Here is a 12,868-nt window from a genome sequence, read left to right as displayed (position 1 = left end):
CATTCATTTGATAACACTAAGCAAAGTCTGTGTGTGTGTTTGTGTGTGTGTGTGTATTATAGATGCACATATATCTATATCTCTCTATCTCCACCTCCTCTTTCTTACTAATATTGTCATCATTCTAGTGTAGACCCTTATTACTCTTCTGGGCTCCTAAAACAACTCATAATTTATTTCCCATCATCAGGCTCTTTCCATCCTAATCCATCCTCCAGATAGCTGTCAGAGGAATCCTCTTCAACACGACTCTGATCATATTACTTGTCTCCTCAAAAACCTTAAGTGATGACCATTTTTTACCAAATCAAATGTGAACACATAGCAAAGTGATCAGGGCTTCCTGAAGTATGACCCCTAGATAGAACACTCTGAAGAGGCAAAATGGAATTAAAAAAAAAAAATCTGAGCTACACACTGGACAGCAAACAATTGTGTCCTTCATTTTCTTCATCTATAAAATTAGGTTAGATTACATAATCTTGCAATCACCTTCTGAAATCACTATTTTGTTATAGAGCTTTACCCTCTACTTCTCTGCTGGGCACCTATTACCACTAAAAGGAACAAAATCACTGGCCATTGCTAGATTATGAGCTTTCTTTCTTCCAACATGTTTGTATTCATAATTCCATAACTCATAAACTGTCCTTCCAACCAAGGTGTGCATCAAAATCCTGCCTGTCATTAGCATTCCGCTCAAACTACCATCCAAAAGCTTTCTCTCTTGCCTCTAAAATCTCTTCCAAAAGCCATTGCATTCTCCATGTTTATGTCTTAACTCCTGCCTTAGGTTTGGGCTTCTATAGTAATGCCATTGGCTAGTGTAACTTAAACATTTACTTCTTGCCATTCTAAAGGCTGAAAAATCCAAGATCAAGGTACTGACAGATGTCCTGTCTATTGAGAGCCTATGTCCTGGCTTGTGGATGGCCATTTTCTCATTGTATTCTCACATGGTTGAAAGAGAAAGAGAGAGAGAACGCTCATGTATCTCATGCTGTCATGCTGTCATGTGTTCCTTCGTATAAGGGTACTATCCCATTATGAGGGCTCCATCCTCATGACCTAATTGCATTCCAGAGTTCCTTCCAATCTCCCAATAACTCCATATTGGGGATTAGGAGTTCAAAAAAGAATGTGTGTGGGGGGACAAAAACATTGTCTATAGCAGCTCCCCTATTCAAATTAAGTGTCAAGTGGGCAGAAACCATGTTTCTTTCATTCTTTTACTCCCTTGGACCTTGTTCATTATAGATCGTCAATAAATTGAGTGATTTAGTGAATCATAGGGGATGAAAGTTAAATAATATAAGAGATTTAAATTTCCGATAAATGTTTCAAATGAGATGAATATGCCTTGATGAAATTCCGGAAGAAAGCTTACCTACCTCTGATGTGGTAGAGTTCTAAGGGTTACTGGCAGTTTACAGTCACAGAGAGGAAACAAAATTTCTATGTGACTTGAACTATTTCAGCAAAAGAATTTCTCCAGAGTACAAGAAATCTCTAAAGACACGGCATTTAATACAGTCATCAATGATACCTTGAAAAGTAGATATTTCTAGAGTCAAATTTATTTTTTAAAATGTTGAGAGAAGAATTTATCTTTATGAGAATTCCGTTTTAAAACTTTAAAAATGTCATTTATAAAGCACATATATTTAACTAGAAAATGATAAGGATCAGTTTCAGAATCTTTAAAGAATTTAGGGGGAGAATAGATGTTTTGACTTCTATAGCAGAGAAGAAATGAATATAAAAAGAAGTGATTTAGGGGCACCTGGGTGTCTCAGTCAGTTAAGTGTCTAACTCTTGGTTTCCTCTCAGGTCATGATCTTAGTGTCATGAGATCAAGCCCCATGTCAGGCCCTGTGCTTAGCACAGAGTCAGCTTGAGATTCCTCCTCTCTCTCTTTTTCTCTCTCTGCAACTCCCCTCTCTTTCTCTCTAAAACAAAATAAATTATAAAATATTTTTAAAAAGAAGTTATTTAGATACATCACATAATTAATACATATCACTTTTCCTCTTCTGACAGTAGAAATAGCTAATGATCATAACTCTTGGAAATAATGTCTTAATTCATAACTTGTGAAAGTTAACCAAAATAAGTCTTGGAAATAATTTTTACCTATTGCCTTCCAAAAAAGTTAAGTTTAACATTAAATTTAACAACAACCAAAAACAGAACAAGGTAGTAGGCTTTAGCAAAATTATATCTAAATAGCATCTAATTTAAAAAGTAACGTTCTTTAAAAAGTAATATAGACACACAATACAAGACAATTTTCCTCCGAATATTCTAATTCATCCTTTTGCCTTTGGGATTTCTCCTACCTTCAAACCTTGCGCTAACACTGCATCCTTCTTCATTAGTCATGGCTTTCTGGGGGCCATAGGAAAAAGCAAAGAGATAGAGACCATTCTGATTTAATTATGTCTTTCCCAAATTTTTCACAGGATCACAGGAGAATTCATAATCTAAGTTCAGAGGAGTCCATTTGATAGATTTACATGAAAAGATTTTAAAGACCTTTACCCAACAAGTTTAACTTCCCTCCTCATAAAAATATTTTCAGATATATGAAACTATACTAAATCTGATGATTGACTAAAAGGATGTAGCAAAGGCACTATGGACAACTTAATAATGTACTAGAGCTCTTGGCTATTTGTCCAAATTATGCTAGCCATCCTGTGGGTCATATATTCATCTTCTGACTACATATATTTTTAGAACTCCAGATGAAACTGATCTGACACTGTGCTGTGCTCTGTGGATAAACTGATACATAAAACACAACTTTCAAGTACCTACCCTATTGTCTGTCTTAGGTTTCATGAAAAGATTGTCATTACATCCTTGCCACCTTATCCCAGTACCCTTGTGACCAAAAGCATGTATATTTAGGATAGCAATAATATGTTTCCCATGAAAAATAGGCCAGCACCAATAGGTTGAAATATGGATTCTGAAGCACATTAATTTTCCTTATGTGAAGGTTAATTCAATTGCCTAAATTAGAAAACTGTTATTATATATAAACTGGTATAATATCATTTGAAAGTAGAGTGTTATAAGTGAAAGATGCATATTGCAAAATGTGGAGCAACTCCTAAAAGATGTGGTTAATAAACCAGTGATTTAGAATAAGGAAAATAAAAATTTCCTCAATTAATGCAAAATAAAGCAGCAAAAAAGGGGAAAATAACAGATGGGGAAAAAACTTTTTTAAATATATAAAAAAATAACAAAGAACAGATGGGAATTTTTTTTTTCAAGTAGTAGCATAATGTAGATATGAACCTAACAAATTTGATACTTACATTAAATGTAAATGATCTAAGTAACCCCAATGAAAGGGGAGAGTTTGACACACTGGATAAAAAAGCAAGACCTATTATTTGTTCTCCATGAGAAACCCACTTTTAATACAAAGAGCTAAGTTAAAAATAAATTCTGGAAAATAGATATATCTTGCAAACAATAATAAGAAAGTTGGAGTCCTGTAAATATTAGGCAAGGCAGACCTCAAAACAAGGGATATTATGAATGATAACAAAGGATAACTCATAATGACTGAAGAATCAATTCACTAATAGAAACTAAAAGCTCTATGTATATATATACCCAGTAACAAATCTTCAAAATACTCGAAGCAAAATATGACAGAACTCTAAGGAGAAATAAATTTCCACTTGCAGTTGAAGCCTTTAATACTCTTGGCAGAAGATAAGAAATCGTATAGAAAATTTGAACAACACTGCCTACTAACTTGATCTAATTGACATTATAGAATACTCCAGTTTACATCATCAGAATACACATTAGTTCCAAGAACATATGAAACATTCATAAAGAAAGACCATAAAGTAAGACTCAATAAATTTAAAGAGACTGAAATCATAAGAGCATATTTTCTGACCAAACTGAAGCTAAAATAGAAATCAATAATAGAAAAATATATAGAGATCCCTAGTATCTGAAAAGCTTAAAACACAAGCTTAAATAACCCTTGATTCCAAGAAGAAACTGCAAAAGAAATTAGAAATTATTTTGTACTGAATGAAAATGAAAATACAATATGTCAAAAAATGTGAGATGATGCTAAAGCAGTGTATGTAGGAAAAATGTGATTTTAATTTTAAATGCTTAGATTAGCAAAAATGGGGTCTCAGATCACTGATCTAAGTTTTTGCATGAATAAACTAAAAAAGAAGAGCAAATAGAATACAATAAGCCAAAAGTAGAAAATATTAAATATATTAAAGAAAGCAAATGTAATAGAAAAGAGTGGAGAAAATTAATAAAACCTTGCAAAAGACCCACAACATCTGTAAGTCACTTGCTAGATTTACCAAAAACAACAGCAAAAAATGAGAAAGCAGACAAAAATAACAATGTTTAGAATTTAAAAATAGGACATCATATATCTTGCAGATATTAAAAGGATAATAAAAGAATTATATGAAAACTGTTGCTAAATTTGAAAACTCAGATGATACAGACTAATTCACTAAAATACATATTACAAAACTGATTCAGAAAGAAATTGAAAATCTAAGTATTTTATATCTACTAAAGAAGTTGGATTTTAGTTAAGAACCTTCCCACAAAGAAAAAAATGGCCTGACAGTCCATACTAAACGATTTCATCAAACATTTAAGGAAGAATTAATGATAGTCTTTCACAAACTCTATCAAATAATTGAGAAGAAAGGAAAAGTTGTCAGTGATTTTTATGAAGAAAGCATTACCTAGATACCAAAATCAGGCAGACACTACAAGAAAATAATACCTTCATGGACATAGATGCAAAAAGCCTTCACAAAACATTAGCAAATGAAAACCAGCATGTATAAAAAGGATATTACATCATGATGCTTATTTCAAGAAGTAAAGTTTGGTTTAAGAGTAAGAATACCGTTCAAGAATAAATGATGTTACAAATTTCTTTATTTTTAAATATTTTTAGAATTTTTTAAAGATTTATTTATTTATTTTAGAGAGAGAGAGAAAGAGCAGGGTGGGGGGCACAAGGAGAGGGAGAGAATCTCAAGCAGACTCACCACTGAGTGTGGAGCCCAATGTAGGGCTTAATCCCATGACTCCCAGACCACAACCTGAGTTGGAATCAATGGTTGGACATTTACCTAACTAAGCCACTCAGGCACCCCAAGAATTACCTTATTTTTAAATTTTTAAATATCAAGTAATATTCCACTGTATGTGTATGCCACATTTTCTATATCCATTTATCTATTGATGAATGCTTGGGTTGTTTCTCTATTTTGGTATTGTGAACAGTGTTTCTTCAATGAGCACGAGAGAGCTTTGAGATCTTGATTTAAATTATTTTCTATATATATCCAGAGTGGAATTGCTAGATCATATGGTAAATCTACTTTTAATATTTTGAGAGACCTCCATATTGTTTTGCATGATTGCTGCACCACTTTACATTCCTACCAACAGGGTTCCAACTTCTCCACAATCTCTCTAACATTTCTTATGTTCAGTGAAATAAGCCAGTCACAGAAGGATAAATACTGCATGATTCCACTTAAATGAAGTATTTAAAATTGTCAAACTGATGGAAGCAGAGAATACAGTACTGATTGTCAGGGGCTGGGGGATGGGAGAAATGGGGAAATGTTATTCAAAGAGTATAAAGTTTCACTTATGTCAGATACATAAGTTTTAGAGATCTGCTGTACCACATGGTAGTACCTAGAGTTAACAATACAGTATTATGCACTTCAAGACTTGTTTAAAATGGAGCTGTCATATTGTGGTTTACTTACCCCTCCTCCCCCAAAAAATGGGATATAGGAAACGCTGGGAAGTGTTGGATAGATCTGTTATCTTGATTATGGGGATGGTATTATTAGTGTTTGCATGTGTACAAACTCATCAATATTGTACACATTAAACATGTGCAGTTCTTGGGACTCCTGGGTGGCTCAGCAGTTGAGCATCTGCCTTCCGCCCAGGGCATGATCCTGGAGACCCGGAGTCGAGTCCCCAACATTGGGCTCCCTACACGGAGCCTGTTTCTCTCTCTGCCTGTGTCTCTGCCTCTGTGTGTGTGTGTCTCTCATGAATAAATAAGTAAAATCTTAATAAAATAAAATAAAATAAACATGTGCAGTTCTTTGTACATTAATTACACCTCAATAAAGCTGTTAAAAATAGTAATAGAATCTATCTCAAGAATTGTTTAATTATTGAATGAGGCAATGTTTGTTCTTTGCTTAGCGCAGTAACTGGCACAGATGATCATTCAAAAATCACACAATAGAATAAAATAAATAAAATACTTCCAATAAAAAATAACTAATAAATGACCTTAGCCGGTTATCAGGATATTAGGTGAACATGCAAAAGTTATTTATATTTCCATATTCTAGAAAAAAATGGAGACCAAAATTAAAACAATAACATTTAGAACAGCATCCAAAACCACAAAATATTTATAGATAGGGGAGCCTGGGTGTCTCAGTGGCAGAGTACCTGCCTTCATCTCAGGTCGTGATCCCGGGGTTCTGGGATTGAGTCCCCCAACAGGCTTCTCCCTCTGCCTTTGTCTCTGCCTCTCTCTGTGTCACTTATGAACGGGCAAATGAAATGTTAAAAAAAAATTATGGGTAAATTAGTGTTTTTAAGATCTGCCACTGAAAACTACAAAAGATTTCTGAGACATATCTAAGATCTAAGTAAATGGAGAGATATACTATGTTGATGAATTATAATATTCAATATCTTAAAATTTAATTCTTCCCAAACTGAGCTCCAGATTCTACTCAAGTACATTAAAAGTTTGAGCAGGTTTTCATTTGGTAGAAATTAACAAGCTGACCCTAATGTTTATGTGAAAATTCAAAGGATCAAGAATAATTGAAACTGAAGATGAAAAACAGAAGTGAAAGAATTACACTACTTGATTTCAAGACTTACTCTAAAGCTACAATAATTTAAACAATGTGGCACTGGCTTAAAGATAGAGATGCAGATTAATGAAACAGAAGAGTCCAGAAATAACCCCACAAAGATATATTTACTTGATTTTTAATAAGTTGCTAAGGCAATTCAATGCTAAAAAGATAAACATTTTTCAAAAAACAGTGATAAAATAACACTGTAAGAAAAAAAAAACCCTCAAATCTTATCTTACACCGCACACAAAAATTAACTTGAAATGGAGCTAGAATTAAACATAAAAGGGGCGCCTGAGTGGCTCAGTTAGTTAAGCATCTGCCTTCAGCTCCAGTCATGATCCCAGGATCCTGGGATCAGGCTCCCTGCTCAGTGAGGAGCCTGCTTCTCCCTCTCCCTCTACCTGCTGCTTTCCCTGCTTACTCTCTCTCTGTCAAATAAATAAAATAAAATAAAATTTTTAAAGGACTAAACAAAAAGTTGAAGCTATAATTTCTAGGAAACAACTCTTTGTGACCTTACAGAAGATAAATATTTTTTAGAGAGTTCAAAAAAAGCAGTAGCATAAAAGAAACAATAGATTGAGCTTCATGATTAAAAAAAAAAAATTCTCTTTGAAAGACATGATCAGGAAAATGAAAAAGGATGATGCTAATTGGGAGAAAATATTTGCAATCCATATTTCTGAAAATGAGCTTGCCAGATCTGAATAATTAAGGAACTCACATGTACCAATAAGGGGAATGCAAAAGTATCAAAAACAGGAACAAAATCTCACAGAAAGAGACATATAAAAGGCCAATGCATATAGGAAAAAATATTCAATGTTATTAACCCCCAGGGAAATGAAAATTTAAACTGAGGTGAAGTACCGTTTAATAGTCATCTGGAAGGCCTAAAATTTAAAAGATGGTCAATATTGAATGTCAGCTAGAATATGGAACAACTGGAATTCCTACACATTGCTCGTGGGAATGCAAAATGGTAGAGTCACATTAGCATAGTTTGGAAGTTTCTAATAAAGTTTAGCATAATCTTACCATATGAACCAACAATCACAAGTATTTACTCAGGAGAAATAAAAACTTAAGTCCAAATAAAGATCTGTACACAAATGTTTACAGCAAGTTTATTCATGACAGCTCCAAACTGGAAATAGTCCAGAAGAACATCAGCAGATAAATGGATAAACAAATCGTGGTATATCCCAAAGAAGATTACTCAGCGGTAAGAATAAATAAGCTATAAATACATACAATGATATGAATGAATATTTAAAACATTATGCTGAGAACAAAAGTCAGATGCAAAAGAATGCACATGATACTATTTATTTAAAGCTGCAGGGAAGAAATCTAATACATTGATCGAAAGCAGATCAATGTCATCAAAGTCCGGGGGTAGGGTAGGGAAAGTTGATTAGGAAAGGGCACAAGGAAATCTTTTGGGGTCAGAAAATGTTCTATATCTTGATTATGGTATACAGGCTCAGCAAAATTCTTCACTGCACTTAAAAACCTATGCTTTTTATGCTTTGTGAATCAAGCCTCACTAAAGTTACTAAAACTGGTCTCCTAAAAACTGTGAGCAGATATAACCTGGCAACTATTTTTATTATATATCATATGTCTTATTACTTCAGAGCCCACCAAGTTAGCACTACCCCAAAACCAGGCACCAATGAACTCCATCTAAAATAAATGTACTACCACTGAAAGCAAACCAGTTTAATTTAAAAAGCAATTTATGATTGATGAAAATTCCCTAGAAATTCCAAACTACTGATGCTTCAGAATTTCATTAACCAAGTATTGAAGACATCTTGCATCCTTTTCTTTCACAAAAGAGACTGATCTCCTTAACAATAAGCCCTGAATCATAAAGTAAAAACCCAGGGAGCAGTAGAGGTCTCGTTCAGCCTAGGTAGGATAAGCAGACAGTCGGATTCTTTGTATATTCGGTGACACCGTTGTTGAACACAAGGACCATTCTCTTGTCAGCACTGAGTAAATGGCAAACCACAAAACCTCTAAGCTCGGTAACTGCCACGGTAAATTTGAGGAAGTTTAATTTTACTCAGAAATATAAAAGGATAGGTTTCCAATCTTCAGTCCGTAAGAGTAAGAAAAAGAGACCAAATGCGTTAACAGTACACTGCCCTCACCCCTTTGTGTCCTCGAGCTATCCCTTTTCTTCAACAGCTTGGCAGAGAGGAGGAATATATCACTTATTTTCTGAACAGGAAACAGACACAGCAAGAAAGCAGCCCATGAAGCGGAGACTCTGTGACTGCCTTGTACAGTTCATCGGTGCACACAGATCTGGCTCTAATGAAGCCATTTACATGCAGATGCAGGCCTGGGTGTGTGGACACCAGTCTCAACTCTGGGAATTGTTGTTCCATCTAATCAAAAGAAATTTGCACATGAAAGCCACATCCGTGTTCATTAACCCCATAGCTCTCAATATTGCTTCTCTATTATTCCTAACAAAATTGCAAACCTTCATATGATTAGGTACCCCACTTCAGGGCTTTATTTCCCTCCCATCCCCAATCCAGGCCTGCATCTGAATGTAAAACTGAGCGTGGGTCTGTAAGGTTGAATGATTTGTAAATACACTTACTGAAATCCAACACCAGGCACCTTTTTCACATTGATTGGCCTACACAGACACACTTTTCCCTCTCTTCCTCAACCAACGAGAATGAATCTTTTATGCTACCATCTTATCATCCCTGAAAATATAAAAGTACTTTTCAGGATGAGAATCCCAAGACAGTAAGTTTAATTGCCAACTTTATTCTCATTTGCGAACAAGACAAAAGTCACAAATGAGTCCAGCGGCAAATATGAGTCACACATTACAACTGAAATACAAAGGCAATAACAAAGGCATTTTCAGCAAGACTTACAAGCAAAGCTCATGGTTATCAGCTGATCCAGGTCCATCACACACTTAATAAGAATTACCTCTCCTGTCAATCGTGTGGATTTTAACTGCAGATCTCATGCCAGTGATCTGTCTACACTGCCTTCTTATAAGGGACCATGCATAATACGTGTGCCCCTTCTTATTACCAAAGATAATCCTGAGCAGCCTGGACTTTCCAATATATGTAATACATGTATAGTAATAAATGTACTGGAATTGTTTATTTTGCTAGTAATAGCAAATTGAGTTTCTCTTTCTACAGAATAAGAAGAGCAAGAATAACTTAGCTTTGTTAATGCAATTCAGCAGTGACCTGCCAGGAAGTCTGGGGCTGAGAGGCCAGGCAGGTCTTCCTGCCCACTCAGTGTCTGGCCTTCTTGCTGAAGCTGCCAACAATAGTCTTAATTAGTGCCAATTATGATTTTTTTAAAATGTGGACACCTGCATAATGTGAATGAGATGGAGAGTCCTACCACATTTTCTATCAACCATCAAACAGCTGTCAGAGGTTGACAATTTTTAGTTGTTATTGTTCTGAAAAATTCAGATTATTAGCCTAGAGGTAAATTTCTTTATGTCTCATTTGTATTAATGCTCCAAATAATTTAGATCCCTATTATTTCCTCTTGTCTATTTATTTATTAATTTTCAGACAAAAACACAGCTTATAGGTCCTCCATAAAACAAACAAACAAGCCAAAGCATGATACTGTTTTTGGTTCATTGAATGACTTCACATATTCTATCACTTGATTATTAATATTAAAGAATTGGCCATAACTTTGAAGTCTAGCGAGTCCTGCTACAGAAAGGCAGACTTTATTTAGATTAAAATATCAACTATGGAGTCCTGCATTCTTTAGAATAAAGCTAAACTTTTAGCTCACTGGTTTTGAATTTATGTTCCATGGATACATCACAGAGGCCACCACAGATGCTTAAAACAAGGTGGGAGTTCACCTAACACTATAGTTCCCCAATTGTCATACAGAGCAGTTCTACTTTTCCATAACTAGAAATGTACATAAGATATCTTTAAAGAAAGTTTCTGCAGCTAAAAGAATTTGAAATCACTGGCATATGCAGAAGATGACAAGAAAGGAGAGAGGGAGAAACAAGAAGAAATCATCTATTACCACTTATGAAAGTACAAGGAAATGGAATACGACACTATCACACTTCTAGTGACAGAAATGCTCCCATGGAATCATTTTATTGCTCCAGTTGATGGGAAAACAGTAAAACAACTGTTGGATTTCATTTTCAATTGTTGCTTAGTCTGTAAGAATGTTTAGCAAGTAGATTTGCAAAAACTTTGGAGCAGCCCATCTGTTCATTTTAAAGGATGAAGGAAAAGAAGGTAATTAGAAAAAAGGAGGAAGACGGGAGATGAAGCATTGGGAGAAATTTCTCGTTTCATATTTGTAAAATATAGCTTTAAATAAAAATCCCTGAATTCTGGAATACTCACTAGCGTGGGAGAAATCCAAAGGAAGTGATTCAAAAAGTAAAAAAAAAAAAAAAAAAATACATGCTGCATTTCTAAATAATCTCCTATAACCAAACACTATGTATAGTTTCAGAATTCATAAATGCACAAAAGACCCATTAATTAACTCTTAATCATTTATTGAACCTTTATTAAGCAATGATTAGACCCTAGATACTATAATTTTAGTGGTTCCAAACCCGTTCAGTACAAAGACAGGCTAGACAACAGGCAACTACAATACAAAGTGGTAAATTATTTGATAGCAGTAGGCACAGAGTTCTATGGGGGTTTTGGCCTAGGAGTCACAGACATCCCTTTGATGAGATTATGTTTAGGGAACCAAAGGCAGGAAGTAGAGAAAGTGGAGAATGTTGATCCAGTTCAGGCGTATGAATGAAAAATAGTCCATATTTGTGGGATAATAGAAAAGGAAATACTGAATGTGAGGCTAATCATTTAGCCTTGAAATTTATTTTCCTCAAATTATTGTTCAACTATTTACTACATCCAAATGATAGCTCTTCTTAAAGAGAAGCACTGGAATGCTAAATATCATCAAAGATCAAAAATCAGATTTTTAAAAAGATTGTTATTTATTTATTCATGAGAGACAGATTTTATTTTTTAAAGAAGAACAGCATCTATGTGGTCTTATGTTGGCTGCAGTCACCTTATGAAGAATATTTTACTAAATAATTCTAAATAAAAACTGGGAATGACAAGGAGAATTTCTATAAATGTATGGTATTTAGCATCTCTGTTGTTCTGAGCTTAAAGAAATCAAAACTGAAGTTGTAGAACAGGTGTCCCTTGGGGTGGGGAGAGGCCAAACTTCTCACTACAGTAAGTCTGTCATTTCCCACTATCAAGTCCACAGAAAACTAGTTTAGGAGATGCTCCATGGAAAAAGAATTCTATGCTCTATTAATTTTGGAAATGATTTTGTTCCAAAGCCCCGTATGGAAATCCACAGTACATATAAAAATAGTAAGTTACATGAAGTCTTTCTTTAAAGAAACCTTCTTACTTAATTTTGTATAATTCAGTATTTCCCCAAATCTCTTTACTCCAGAACACTTTATTTATGTAATTCTCACACTAGAGTGAAATCCTATGGAACCGAAGTTTTAGGAAAACACTTTGTGAAATTCTTGGTTCTGTCTAAGGTATTGGCCTCTAATACAAATAGTATAGTAGAGAAAGTATTACGCACTTCATTCATGAACATCATTGTGCACGTGGACTCCAGGTAGGAAGGAAAAGACAATTCCTAAATATTCACAACTTCTCCATGCTGTCCCAAATTTTCAAACAACAGTTTCTAATTCAACTTCAAGTCTGCAGTTACTAAGGATGCACACAGGCCTCTCCTCTGCCCATTCCCTCATTAATGTTTTATATTGGTGACATTCTTTTGCAACACATTTTCTTCAGAACACTACCGTATTTGACAACACTAACAACTGTCACATTGAAACATTCCCTTCCTTTTTTTTTTTTTTG

Source organism: Canis lupus, chromosome 8 (genome assembly GCF_011100685.1).
Source record: "Canis lupus familiaris isolate Mischka breed German Shepherd chromosome 8, alternate assembly UU_Cfam_GSD_1.0, whole genome shotgun sequence".
Lineage (NCBI taxonomy): Eukaryota > Metazoa > Chordata > Mammalia > Carnivora > Canidae > Canis > Canis lupus.
This window is presented reverse-complemented; position numbering follows the sequence as displayed.